Source organism: Scyliorhinus canicula, chromosome 25, assembly GCF_902713615.1.
Source record: "Scyliorhinus canicula chromosome 25, sScyCan1.1, whole genome shotgun sequence".
Classification (NCBI taxonomy): Eukaryota; Metazoa; Chordata; class Chondrichthyes; order Carcharhiniformes; family Scyliorhinidae; genus Scyliorhinus; species Scyliorhinus canicula.
Genome location: NC_052170.1, coordinates 14,045,979 through 14,060,560, shown reverse-complemented (window position 1 = coordinate 14,060,560; position 14,582 = coordinate 14,045,979). Strand labels below are relative to the sequence as shown.

The 14,582-nt window shown below is 50.2% G+C and overlaps 1 long non-coding RNA gene across 1 annotated transcript; it reads left to right on the top strand.

Annotated features, from left to right (window-relative positions):
* Window positions 1-201: 201 nt before the first annotated feature.
* On the top strand, window positions 202-6,603 carry LOC119957259. The gene is made up of 4 exons (XR_005458772.1): window positions 202-299; window positions 2,341-2,475; window positions 4,651-4,751; window positions 6,465-6,603. It is a non-coding gene; the product is annotated as an uncharacterized LOC119957259 (long non-coding RNA).
* Window positions 6,604-14,582: the final 7,979 nt, after the last annotated feature.

Sequence of the window (14,582 nt, the reverse complement as noted above, 5' to 3'; positions counted from 1 at the left end):
AGTATAAGCTCGGCAAAGTCTAACGGAGTTGAGTGGGTTGTTTTTGTGTTGAAAATACTAATATAATACTTGTAATATCTGATGTACCTCAAAAATGTTCTTACAAATGGCTACGGCTCCATCTAGTGTTATCCTAATGAAGCCTGGGATCTCAAGTTTATTGTAGAAGTCTCTTAATATTTATCTTCATTTCATATTATAGGAATGCACTTAAATTTCCCCAGCGCTAATACGTTAAGGGTGTAACACATCAGGCGAAAGGAATGAGGAACAGGGAGAGGCAGGAAGGCGAAGAAGAGGTATTGAATTTTAAAATAAAGCATTTCTCAAGCATCTTTCACAACGTTGTGGTAGTATGACTAGGGGTATTACGGTACCTGGGAGTGTGAGCTGCCATTGATGCAGAGGACTCGCTGCCCATTGGCCCAGGAATCGTGTGCCTCTTAGCCCGATTGGCTCAGAGGCAGGTAGCTCCGCCTACGAGGCAGGGTATAAGAACCCGTGTTCCCCGGCAGCCAGCCATTATCCTGTACGTCTGCTGCCGGGTTCACTTCTTGCTAATTAAAGCCTTTCGTTCGGACTTCACCTACGTTTCGAGTCCATCAAACGTCAGGATTCCCCCACCCGCTTTACGCCCAATGAGGCACTTTTGAAGTCACTGTTGTAACGTGGGAATGCAGCAGCTCAATTTGCTCACGGCAAGCTCCCACAAACAACGTTCGGATAATCTGCCGCGGGATCTCCTGCATCCGCCAGACAGGGACGAAAGGGGGCCTCCGTGAAACTTCTGATCCGAAAGATGGCACCTCCAGCAGTGCAGCACCCCCCTCCCTCCGCGATGCAGTGAAACGACCGCCTTGTCTACTGGAGCAGAGTCTCTGAACCCCAGGACCAACAGTTGTGTTGCCAACCTTCCAGGTTTGCCCTGGAGGCCCCAAGAATCCAAAATTAATTTCCTGGAAGCATAGTGACCCAGGGGAGAAATCTTAGGAAACTGTTACTTTTTCATCATTTTCTTTGAACGTTGCTAAAAATGTTGAAGATGGAGGCTAAATTTAAAAAATAGGCTACTTGACTTTGGCAGTAAGGAAACCTCTAAAGAACCATTCAACCAGAGTTGGCAAGCCTAATGTTCCCTCATATTAAACTGAAACAAAGTTAGAAAAGCAACAGGTGTCGCTCGAATGGGAGATCTTTTGATCCTTTTTGAAGACAAGGTCGAAAGGAATTAATCTAAAAGCTCATTGTCATATCAGTCAACGAGGCTACAAGCCCTTAATGCTAGGCCGCAATGGCCATGAATAATTGAACGGGCGCCATCATCAGTTCTTTGATGAACGTGAATGAGGGGACAAACCCCAGAGGGTCCGTCGAGGTGCACAGGAGCAATCGCCATCACTCAGTAACTCAAAGCTGAGGCGAAGTACAAGAGGTTGAATGAAACAGAAAGGGAATAACGTGACGTGAGGCAGTTGGTATTTGACACCATGTTAGAACACGGGGACGGTCTTCAGAGCCTGGTCAGGAGGTGAACTGGCGACGAGGTGGCAGCAAACAGGACGAGGAGTTGGGTGCGAGCAGGCGCCACACCGCCATCCAAGGGCAACGTGCCTTGGCAGAGCAACATCGTTTCCAGCGTTCTCTGCTCTGCATTTCTGTAGCACCTTTCCCTCGTGGGCTTTTTGCGGGAGCCTGACCAATCGAAATCTGAGACCAAAGTAGAAGCAAAATACCGCAGGCGCTGGAAATCTGAAACGAAAAGAGAAAGTGCGAGAAAAGCCCAACGGGTTTGGCAGCATCGGTGGCGAGAGAAACAGAGTTAATTGGTTCAAATCCGCGTGGTTCTCCTCCCGAACTAAAGAGAGGGGGGGAAATGTGATGGGTTTTAAACCGTTGAAGAGAGGGGGTGGAGCAAAGTTGATGATCTGGACTGCTGCGGAGACATTTGATAAAGATGTCACAGGCACAAAGCGAAGGGACTGTTCGTGGCAGTGTTAAAGGCGATGTTAAAGGTGCTGATAGTGGCTTAAAGGTAAGAGAGCAGAATGTGCTAATAGCAGAACAAGGGTCAGTGCTTTGTGAAAGAACACGTGACAGGTGGCCCTGTTGGGGCAGGGGTGCGGGGTGGCTGGGGTGGGGGCAAAAAAATTTGGATTAAAATCCGATTGGATTTTAAAAGATGATCATAAAGCTGCAAATGCCTCAAAATAAGCCCATGGCAGGCACAGGAGAACTTCCAAGTCAGCTGGAAGCAACAAACCACATTACCTCGCCAAACACACGCACGGTTCTGTGTCGTAGTATTTCTATGATTCTAAGACTCTGTTTTGTCCTCCACAGAATTTGCCACCAAGCTGCATAAGAAGATGGGGGACAGATGATACAAACCTGGACAAAGGGATGGAATTTAAAGGAGCGTTCTAAATAAGGAGAGAGAGAGCGATTAGGAAGGGAACTCACGGGTTTAGAACAGAGGTCGGTGAAAACATGGCTGCTAATGGTGGAGCGCGTCAAATCGAGTTCAAAAGCGCAAGTGTGTGCCTTCTGCAAACCGCACTGCAGGAAGTCACCAAGGCCCCTTAAGACAGCACCTTCCAAAGCCCACAAACTCTACCATCGAGAAGGACAAGGGCAGCAGATACATGGGAACCCCGCCACCTGGAAGTTCCCCTCCAATCCACTCACCATCCTGACTTGGAAATTTAGCCCTGGTCCTTCACTGTCGCTGGGTCAAGATCCTGGTGTTCCCTCCCTAACAGCATGTTGTCTGGGCTGGACAGGATCGGCTATGAAACAAAGTTGGGGTTATTTTCCTTCGAGCAGAGAATACTGAGTGGGGGGAGGGAGCCCTAATCGAGGTGACAGACACCCAGTACAGCCAATCAACACACAGGACAGAACACAACCAATCACCAGGCAGAACACTAGAAGGTGGTATCCCACTATAAAACACACGAGGCATCAACACTCTGCCTCTTTCCACTGGTGACAACTGTAGTGACAGTCAGGGTGAGTTAGCACTTTCTACACGTGGCTCAGAGCTAGTCTGGTCTAGTTAGTTATAGTAAGCATGCTTAGATTAGTAGAGTGTCAAGCCCACAGCGAACTGTGTGCACTGCTTAACAAGTTCAATAAAGTGTATTGAACAAACATCAAAGTTTGGAGTCTACTTTCAAGTACAACTGCATCTAGTTGCAGTCCGTGTTACCCCAGGGTGATTAACATGACAGGGGAGACAGGGAAAAATGTTTTCCCTTCGCAACAGGGTCAGTAACCAGGGGGCGTAGATTTAAGGGGAGGGGCAGAAGATTTAGAGGGGATTTGAGGAAGAAGATTTTCACTCAGAGGGTGGTGGGAATCTGGAACTCGCTGCCTGAAAGGGTGTTGGAGGCAGAAACATGATGGGCCGAATGGTCACTTTCTGTGCTGTAGCACTATGACTATGTAGGCCTAGGCAGCAGTTCAAGAAGACAGATCACCACCCTTACCTGCCCAAGGGCAATCAGGGATGGGCAATAAATGTTGGGCAAGCCAGCGACGCCCACATCCCAGAAATTATTCTTTTGGAAAGAGGCCCGAATTGCAGTAGCGCAGAAATCCTGGAGGATTTTAAGGCTGGGGGAGGTCACCGAGAGCGAGGGGAGAAGGGATTTGAAAATGATGGTGAGAACGTTTCAAAATGAGGTGTTACCAGGCCGGGAACCAGAGGTAAGTGGGCACGGGGGTGAAGGGGACTTGGTATGAGTCAGGATTTAGGTGGTTAAGTAGAGCTCAAGTGTCTGCATGGCGGTAGGTCGAAGGTCAGCCAGGAGAGCATGGGAAGAGTGAAGTGCAGAGGTAACAAAGGCAGGGATGAGCGCCTAGTTCAAAAGGAACCTGGCCTTGATGAGTTCTGTAACACTATTTGGGTTCTAGGGCCAATGGTAATCTTAGGGCAGCATGGTGGAACAGCGGTTAGCACTGCTGCCTCACAGTGCCAGGGACCCGGGTTCGATTCTAACCCTGGTGACTGTCTGTGTGGAGTCTGCACGTTCTCCCCCATGTCTGCGTGGGTTTCCTCCGGGTGCTCCGGTTGCCTCCCACAGTCCGAAGATGTGCAGGTTAGGTGGATTGGCCGCGCTAAATTTCCCCTTACTGTCCAAAGATGTGTAGGTTTGGTGGGGAATCGGGGATAGGGCGGGGGAATGGGGCTAGGCGAGGGTCGGTGCAGACTCGATGGGACGAATGGCACTGTAGGGATTCTATGGATAGTCAAAGTGAAAACATACTGTAAGGCCTCAGGTCTCTGAGTATTACTCCACCACCTCCAGCAGGCTGAGTAAGATCAAATGGAGCTCACGCCAGCACTAAAATCACTCCAGTCAGAAATGCTAGCCAAAATATCAGACAGTGCCCGCCTCTAATGCCTTCAGTCATAGACAGTGTAAACGGGCACAGAGATCCCTGTCGTTACTGAGGCATTAACTGGGGTCACACGCAGCTAGGCTGGTGTTGGTCCTTGTGACTTTGAACTCCCTTTTGATGGTTTATTTTTGTTTCTTTGTTACAATTGGTTCCCGAGTCGTTGTTGGGAGACGCAGGGCATCTTTTGAGAGAGGAAATATATCCTTCGAATTTGTTAGATTTAAACATGGTTTGCACTTTTTTTAGGCACGCTTTAAGCACAGACCTGTTGGAACTACCCAGCTGTCAAGGAACTGTCAGGTTGGAAAGGAACTGTCAAATTTGTCGAAGCTGCCCAAGCATACTAGGTGAGCTGGCATGGAGGGGGTGAGGTGTGTTGTGTGGGGGGATGGGTTGGCATGAGTTGGTACTACACTGGCATGGGAGTATGAGGGGCCACGGGGTGGGTACACAGACATGGGTTGGCATGGATACCCATGTATTTTTGTTTTATTTTTTTCTATTATTTAAACACAGTGCTGTCCCACAGTGGCAGGCCTCGCACCCAGTCCACCTCTGCACTCATTTTGGGATCGCCGCCCAACCCCTTATTCAGCTCACCCACCGACACTCCAAGCCGCCAGCGGACGTTTTCAAAGATTGGGCTCACCGAGCCTGGGACAATCTCCCGCCTGCGCACCGATCCAGGGACAGAAATCTGGGTCCATAAGAACATAAGACATAGGAGCAGAATTAGGCCACTTGGCCCATCGAGTCTGCTCTGCCAGTCAATGATGGCTGATATTTATCTCATCCCCATTCTCCTGCCTTCGCCCCATAATCCCCCTTATTAATCAAGAACCTATCAGTCTCTGTCTTAAAGACACTCAGTGATTTGGCCTCCACAGCCTTCTGCGGCAAAGAGTTCCACAGATTCACCACCCTCTGGCTGAAGAAATTCCTCCTCATCTCTGTTTTAAAGGATCGTCCCTTTAGTCTGAGGCTGTGCCCTCTGGTTCTAGTTTTCCCTACAAGTGGAAACATCCTCTCCACGTCCACTCTATCCAGGGCGCGTAGTTTCAATAAGATCCCCCCTCATCCTTCTAAACTCCAACGGGTACAGGCCCAGAGTCCTCAACCGTTCCTCATATGCCCACACTGCGAAAGTACTCCATTATCTGGAAAGGGTCTTGGGTTCTGCATTTGTGAAAGGCACTATAGAAATGCAAGCCTTCCTCTTGCCTGACAGTTATTGAAAAGCAGCTACTGGGGGGTGGGGGGGGGGGGTGGGGAGGGCCTTTGGGAATAATAGGCCGAGTTATGTCCAGTGACAATCAAAGCAACATTGGCTTTTACTTCTCGTGTGTCATGGCACTCATTTACAGCTCCATAATTAGCAAGGATTAAAAATGAATAATTTATTAATTAAAACGTAAATGGATCTGTGGTGACCCAGCCGTCCTTGCGGATTTTAATGAATTAATTGCGCGTAAGTGGGAAATGTCAATGAAAGTGTGTCGGTTGTTCCTTCAAAGAAAGGAGCCTTGCGGGAGAATCATGGAGTCATCGAGGTTTACAGGATTTAAGCAAACCCCTTCGGCCCAATCTGTCCATGCGTCCAGTTTTTAACCACTAAGCTAGACCCACTTGTCCGCATTTGGCCCATATACGTCTCTACCCATCTTCCCCATATGACTGCCCAAATGCTTTTTAAAAGGTAAAATTGTACCCGCCTCCATTACTGCCCCTGGCAGCTAGTTCCAGACACCCACCACCCTGTGTGTGAAAGAAATTGCCCCTCTGGACCTGAGAGGCTTCAGGCCAACCCAGGGCCTGGGAAGAAATAAGAAGTCAATCGACCGAGGCTAAAAAAAGGAGTGCGGTAGGCCATGTCACATGACTCCCTTGGCATCATCGGTTCAAGGCCCAGGAACAGACACTTCAAAGTCATAGATTGACTTGGGGGGGGGGGGGGGGAGGGGGGGGGGGGGGGGGGGGGGGGGCTGGTTAGTGTGATACCCCAAACTCCCGATGAACCATCCCCTTCGATCAAATGACTCATTACGTTTATCTTATCACAGCTAGGCCAAATCCCACCGAGCGAGAGATTATCCATGTCGCCCTCCAAGGAAATGGGATAACGAATCGGCAACCATTTTGATCCTGTCGAAGCAAAATAGGCCACTGTGCAGCTATTTTACTGCCAGGGCCTCCCGCAGTAACTTGAATATCGAGTGAGTGGGGTATTGGATAAGCACCCAGGATCCCAGCAGGAATCTGGGATCGATGTTGGAGCTTTGGTTAAGCTGAATTAACACAGCGGGCGGTTGTGGTTGGTGGGGGCTTGGGGTGGGGGGGGGGGGGGGGGGGGGGGAGTGGAGGAGGAGTTCTCTTTCCTGTGAAAACAATCCCATCATTTGGCATTTTAGTTACATAATAATCGTCAGTGTGTGCATTACATAAGGCATGATTCATGGAACTGAACTCTGACTGAGGACACACTGGCACACGCTGGCCCTGTTTCTACAGAGCTCGACATCAGTCCAGCTATTATTGCCTGAAGATTGCTGCCACCCTCAGCCTCTGCTCTCCTGATTGAGACTCACAAGTGGGTATGCGTAGGAGCTGGCATCTGTGGAACTGTATGTACCCCAGGGGGGTATATGGGCCCTGAAAACACGCTCTCTCCTACCTTCGACTCTCAGCCTTGCACGTTGGTATTGCCCGCTGATACATTAAGTTGTGGATTCCTGGGATGTGTGGGCGTCGCTGGGCTAGCCGCAGCGTTATTTTTGCCCTTCCCTCATTGCCCCAGGAGAAGGTGGTGGTGAGCCGCCATCTTGAACCGTGTGCTAATTGGCCGCCTCGTTTCCCACAGCAGCCACTGATTCTTTCCCTGCTCGGGTTTTTGTTTCTCCGGGAAGGCGCGGCCACTTTCGGATCGTGATCCCGATTGCCGCAGCGAACGGCGCGATCTTCCGGGAAACGTCCAATTGAGGTGGCGCCCCAGTGTGACTGTCCAGTTAGGGGGTGATGGGCGGCTTGAGGAGGCCAAAGCGCCATTCAGCGGGCCGAGGCGAGGGCGGCCGGAGCGATTAGGCCAGACAACCGAATCTCGGCCAACGAGGTAGGTTTTAAGGGGGCGTGTCTTAAAGGAGGAGGGTGAGTTAGAGATCGGAGTGGTGTAGGGAGGGAATTCCTGACCCCCCCCCACCGTGAGATCATCATTCGATGCCAAGCGTATGCGTGTGGATGAACACTGGCCGTCAATTTGCATCTTCGATTTGCACATTCCTTCTTTTTTCTGTAGAATTCTGCATCCCAATTGTACTGTGCGCCCGCCGCCTGTGAGTTGTTGAGTGGCCGACAATGTGAGCTTCCTGTGCACTCCCAGGAAAATTCCATAACCCTCGGAAAATATCTGCTAATTGCTTCATTTACAACTGGCGTGACGATTGTAGGAATTTCAGATATATTGTATTATATGTATTTGGAGCAGTAAAGGTTAAACAGCTTGGCTAATGTGTGTGTGTGTGTATGTGTGTGTGTGTATGTGAGACTGCTGCAGTCACGTTTTTTTTCAAGGTCTGGTTTAAAAGACAGACACATTGGAAACAAGGGATAATTAAAGCGTCGTAAAAGTAGGTCTAATGGAATTTTTGTTTATGTGTAGAAGGTTCTCTGGGAAGTAGACAATTAGGGACATTGGAGTGTTATGCAGCAACTGGCTGGACAACATTAGAATTCCTAACTCAAATTTCCCTTGCCCATTCCTGCTCAGCCTCCAGAGCTAAGGGCCTGGTGGCGCCCTCTTCCCCTACACTATAGTAACACGTCATTAGGTGTGCAGTGATTTTTTTGCATGTCCTGTAGTCTACTCTCCATTATCAGCAAAGCGATGGAAGGGGCCATCAATAACACTATCAAGCAACACTTACTCAGCAATAACCTGCTCACGGACACTCAGTTTGGATTCCGCCAGGGTCACTCAGGTCCTGACCTCATTACAGCCTTGGTTCAAACATGGACAAAGGAGTTGAACTCGAGAGGTGAGGGCAAGGGAGATTGGACCGAGTATGGCATCAGGGAGTCCTCGAGTCAATGGGAAGCTGAGGGCAAACCCTCCGCTGGTTGGAGTCATACCCGGCACAAAGGAAGATGGTTGTGGTGGTTGGAGGTCAATCATCTCAGCTCCAGGACATCACTTCAGGAGATCCTCAGGATAGTGTCCTCGGCCCGACCATCTTCAGCTGCTTCATCAATGACCTCCCTTCCATCAGAAGGTCAGAAGTGGGGATGTTTGTGGATGACTGCACAATGTTCAGCACCATTCACGACTCCTCCGATAATGAAGCAGTCCATGTCCAAATGCAGCAAGACCTGGACAATATCCAGGCTTGGACTGACAAGTAGTAAGTAACATTCGTGCCACACAAGTGCCAGGCAATGACCATCTCCGACAAGAGATGATCTAACTATCCATCGCCCCTTGACATTCAATGGCATTACCATCGCTGAATCCCCCACAATCAACATCCTGGGGGTTACCAGAGATCAGGAACAGAACTACACTCGGCACTGAACTGAACTGGGGGCGGCAAGGTAGCACAGTGGTTAGCACAGTTGCTTCACAGCTCCAGGGTCCCAGGTTCGATTCTGGCTTGGGTCACCGTCTGTGCGGAGTCTGCACATCCTCCCCGTGTGTGCGTGGGTTTCCTCCGGGTGCTCCGGTTTCCTCCCATAGTCCAAAGATGTGCAGGTTAGGTGGATTGGCCATGCTAAATTGCCCTTAGTGTCCAAAATAATTGGGTGGGGTTGCTGGGATACGGGGATAGAGTGGAAGTGTGGGCTTGGGTAGGGTGCTCTTTCCAAGGACCAATTCAGGCTCGATGGGCCAAATGGCCTCCTTCTGCACTGTAAATTCTAGGATTCTATATATATACTGTGGCTACCAGGGCAGGTCAAAGCCTGGAAATCCTGTGGCGAGTAACTCACCTCCTGACCACCCCCCACCCCAAAGCCTGTATGCCATCTACAAGTCAGGAGCGTGGTTAGCACTGCTGCCTCACGGCGCCGAGGTCCCAGGTTCGATCCCGGCTCTGGGTCACAGTCTGTGTGGAGTTTGCACATTCTCCCCGTGTTTGCGTGGGTTTCGCCCCCACAACCCAGAGATGTGCTGGCGAGGTGGATTGAACACGCTAAATTGCCCCTTAATTGGGAAAAAAGAATTGGATACCCTAAATTTATATTAAAAATGTCAGGAGTGCAATGGAATACTCTCCACTTGCCTGGATGAGTGCATCTCCAACAACACTCATGACGTCTAACACCATCCCGGACAAAATAGTGCACCATATCCACTGCCTTAAACATTGACTTCCCCCCCCCCCCCCCCCCAAACACCCACAGTGGTAACTGAGTGTTCCATTTGCAAGATGCACTGCAGCAGCTCACCAAAGCTCCAAACCGACGATAGCTACAATCTAGAAGGACAAGTGCAAGACATGGGAACCCCACCACCTGGAGGTTCCCCTCCAAGTCACTCACCATCCTGACTTGGAAATATATCGGCCATTCCTTCACTGTCGCCGGGGCAACATCCTGGAACTCCCACCCTAACAGCACTGTGGGTGTACCTACGCCACATGGACTGCCGCAGCTCAAGAAGGTGGCTCGTCACCACCTTCTCAAGGACCAATTAGGGATAAGCAATAAATGCTGGGCATATCCAGTAACGTCCATATCCCTGGAATGAATTTTAAACAACAGAACTGAGACTAATCCGGGCGATCAACCCCTCTTTCAAGGGGATGGATTGGGACTGATTGGATGTGTCTTTCCAGGAGCCAGCACAATGGGCTGAATGGCCTGCAGCTGAATTGTGCTTGTCCTAGTTTTGTTCAAGCAATTATCAGCAATGAGATCCCAACTTTCCCGGGCAGACTGCTTTGTAACTTTGTCAATCGTTTACCCAGGCCTGCACAGGGTAGCAAACGCAAGAGCCAGACACCACAACACATTTCAAAAAAAGAATCAAGAGCCACTGAAGGAAGTATTTTTTTGTTTTGTCCTGATTAAGGTTGTCAAATTTTGAAATCTCTTCCTGCTCAACCCACCCAGGTTTTTTTTCAATATTGCTTATTTGCTTATAACGTGGAGGCTGCTTCCACCTGAATTCTACAAGCACACACACATCCTGCCGCTGCTTCAACAGGACTGGCAGGTACGCAGTGTGAAAACCGATTGACCTGCCTTGTCTCATTAACAAGCTGGAATGTGCTGCCACAATAACACAGGTCCCAGCCCTCACCTTCCGAGCTTTCCTCAAACTTATGATAAGAATAATCTTTATTGTCGCAAGTCGGCTGACATTTACACTGCAATGAAGTTACTGTGAAGATCCCCTCGTCGCCACATTCCGGCGCCTGTTCGGGTACACAGAGGGAGAGTTCAGACTGTCCAATTCACCTAACCGCACGTCTTTCGGGACTTGTGGGAGGAAACCGGAGCACCCGGACGGAAACCCATGCAGACATGGGGAGGACGTGCAAACTCCGCACAGACAGTGACCCAAACCAGGAATCGATCCAGGCGTTGTGAAGCAACAGTGCTATCCACTGTGCTACCGTGCTGCCCGATTGTAGCTAAACTCCTTCCAAACACCCCCTCCACCACCAAAACTCCCCCCCCCCCCTTTCCCCTGCCCCCTCTCTTCACCTACTGGGCATCGCTCCGACACCTCACTGCGTCCTGCGTCCCTGAGGCCGATGAGTGCTGGCGTAGCTATTTGGCAAAGGGAGACCTCGCCCCTCCCTCACTCGGGTCAGTTCAGGCGGGTTCATCCCCCAGTGGTAGCCCATTGGAGGGGAAGTGGTCACATGGTGTTTAGGTCACCCAGCCATCCAGGCGCAGGGAAAGGATAGCCTATTCAAGGAAAGATGGAAATGTTTTTGAAGCAGTTCAGAGAAGGTTTACCAGACTGATACCAGGAATGGGGGGGGGGGGGAGGGGGCAGGTTGTCTTATGAGGAAAGGTTGGAGAGGTTGAGTTTGTATCCACTAGAGTTTAGCAGAGTAAGAGGCAACTTGATTGAACCCTTTAAGATCCCGAGGGGTCTTGACAGGGTGGATGTGGAGGGGATGTTTCCTTTTGTTGGAGAATCTAGAACTAGGGGGTCACTGTGTAAAAATAAGGGGTCACCCATTTAAGACGGAGATGAGGAGAAATCGTGAGATTCCGGAAAGGCAGTGGAAGCAGACGCTTAGAATATTTTTAAGGAAGAGCTGGATAGATTCTTGATCAATGAGAGGGTGAAAGGTCACCGGGTGGTTGACAGACCTGTAGGGTTGAAGTTACAGGCAGCTCAGCCACGATCGCATTGAACGGAGCAGGCTCGAGGGGCCGAATGGCCTCCTAACCCGCCTGTCCGTGTGAAACACGGGTTCAAACCCCACCAGGGCGGCCGCTGAAATTCAATTCGTAAAATCAAGAATTGAGAGCTGGTGATGAGTAATGGTGACCGTGGCAACCAGCATCGATGGTTGTTTATAAAGCCGGCTCTCTGATGCCCCTTCAGGTCTGGGGTCTGGCCACAACGATGTGGTGATTGTTAACTTGCCCGCCCCCTCTGAAATGGCCAAGGAAGTCACTGAGTTCAAGGGTAATTAGGGATGGCCTCGTCACCTCACAGAAGAATGAAGAAAACAAAACAGCTGCCGATATGATCAGAAACAACCGGACTTCCTGATTGCACCGAGTCATTTCGAAGCATTTCTTGCACTTCAGATTCAAAATATTTTCATATTAAGAATTCTTTTACTTTCCATCAAAGTTCCTTCGAGTGTCTTATCTGGCCTGGCTTCCAATTAGTGCATAACTGTTGCTCTGCGAGCGATGCTTTGAATCTAAACTAAGGGACACAGTGAAGGGAGTGAAGCCATCGCAGTCGAAATGCCGACAGAGTCAATCAGAAGAAATGAGATCGAACGCTGGATAAGGAGTTTCTGAGAACTTTGTGACATGTTTGCTGTAAACTTGAAAAGACTTTTCAGGGGCAAGTTCTCACAATCTCGATCCATCCCAAAGTCCTTTACTCATCGAAGTCCTGTTATAATGCGGCTGACACCGCGACCAGTTAGCGGACAACCAGCCGCGGACCGCAATGTGTTAACGGCCAGATCATCTGTTTCCAGTGCGGCGTGGCGGCGCAGTGGTTAGCACGGCTGCCCCGCACGGCGGGGAACCCGGGTTCGATTCCGGTGACTGTCTGTGTGGAGTTTGCACGTTCTCCACACCATGTCTGCGCGGGTTTCCTCCGGGTGCTCCGGTTTCCTCCCACAGTCCAGAGTGGGGCTACAGGCATAGGGTGGGGTAGTCGCCTTGGGCGGGGCCCTTCTTCGGAAGGCTGGTGCAGACTCGATGGGCTGAATGGCCTCCTTCTGCACTGTAGGAAGTCTACGATTCTACTGGTGTTGGTTGAGAAACAGATATTGCTCAGGGTAGGGGAGGTGAGACGGGAATCTTTTATGCAGGTACTGTTTGGGAAGTCACTACCTTATGGGTCACGTGATCACTCAATCCCTGCCCAGTGAGAATCTGGAGATAGAGGCAGAGACCAGCCTGTTAATCTGGGCCATCCAGGGACTGGTTTAGAACACTGGGCTAAATCGCTGGCTTTTAAAGCAGACCGAGGCAGGCCAACAGCACGGTTCAATTCCTGTACCAGCCTCCTCGAACAGGCGGCGGAATATGGCGACTAGGGGCTTTTCACAGTAACTTCATTGAAGTCGACTTGTCACAATAAGCGATTTTCATTTCCATGTTTCCTCACCTGGTCTGTTTGAAACCCACGTATGAACTGTTTGAACTTTCCAGCAACATTTCTGCGACCGATGTTCAGTCTAATGTGTCTTGGCTACGTGACAGCTGCCAACTCTTATCTGGCTGGGCAGGTTATTCTCCTCCGTCACTCATGCAGCACCAGAGGAATTAGGGCAATGTTAAAAAGTAAACCATTGCACTGAGTTCAACCTGTGTCGGCCTGAACCCAGTGACTTCGGGCTGGTGACGTGGGAATACAATCTGGTGTCTGGGACACTGACGAACCGAGTTAGAAGATCAGACTTATCATCATCGTCCCCAATTCCTTCTTGAAATTGCTGAACAAAATGTTTACCATAGATCTGTCCCACTCGAAAAACACTTAACATTGTCGAGTCATCGGACAGCGTAGAGGGAGCTTTACTCTGTATCTAACCCCGTGCTGTACCTGTCCTGGGAGTGTTTGATGGGGACAGTGTAGAGGGAGCTTTACTCTGTATCTAACCCCGTGCTGTACCTGTCCTGGGAGTGTTTGATGGGGACAGTGTAGAGGGAGCTTTACTCTGTATCTAACCCCGTGCTGTACCTGTCCTGGGAGTGTTTGATGGGGACAGTGTAGAGGGAGCTTTACTCTGTATCTAACCCCGTGCTGTACCTGTCCTGGGAGTGTTTGATGGGGACAGTGTAGAGGGAGCTTTACTCTGTATCTAACCCCGTGCTGTACCTGTCCTGGGAGTGTTTGATGGGGACAGTGTAGAGGGAGCTTTACTCTGTATCTAACCCCGTGCTGTACCTGTCCTGGGAGTGTTTGATGGGGACAGTGTAGAGGGAGCTTTACTCTGTATCTAACCCCGTGCTGTACCTGTCCTGGGAGTGTTTGATGGGGACAGTGTAGAGGGAGCTTTACTCTGTATCTAACCCCGTGCTGTACCTGTCCTGGGAGTGTTTGATGGGGACAGTGTAGAGGGAGCTTTACTCTGTATCTAACCCCGTGCTGTACCTGTCCTGGGAGTGTTTGATGGGGTCAGTGTAGAGGGAGCTTTACTCTGTATCTAACCCCGTGCTGTACCTGTCCTGGGAGTGTTTGATGGGAACAGTGTAGAGGGAGATTTACTCTGTATCTAACCCCGTGCTGTACCTGTCCTGGGAGTGTTTGATGGGGACAGTGTAGAGGGAGCTTTACTCTGTATCTAACCCCGTGCTGTCCCTGTCCTGGGAGTGTTTGATGGGGACAGTGTAGAGGGAGCTTTACTCTGTATCTAACCCTGTGCTGTACCTGTCCTGGGAGTGTTTGATGGGAACAGTGTAGAGGGAGCTTTACTCTGTATCTAACCCCGTGCTGTACCTGTCCTGGGAGTGTTTGATGGGGACAGTATAGA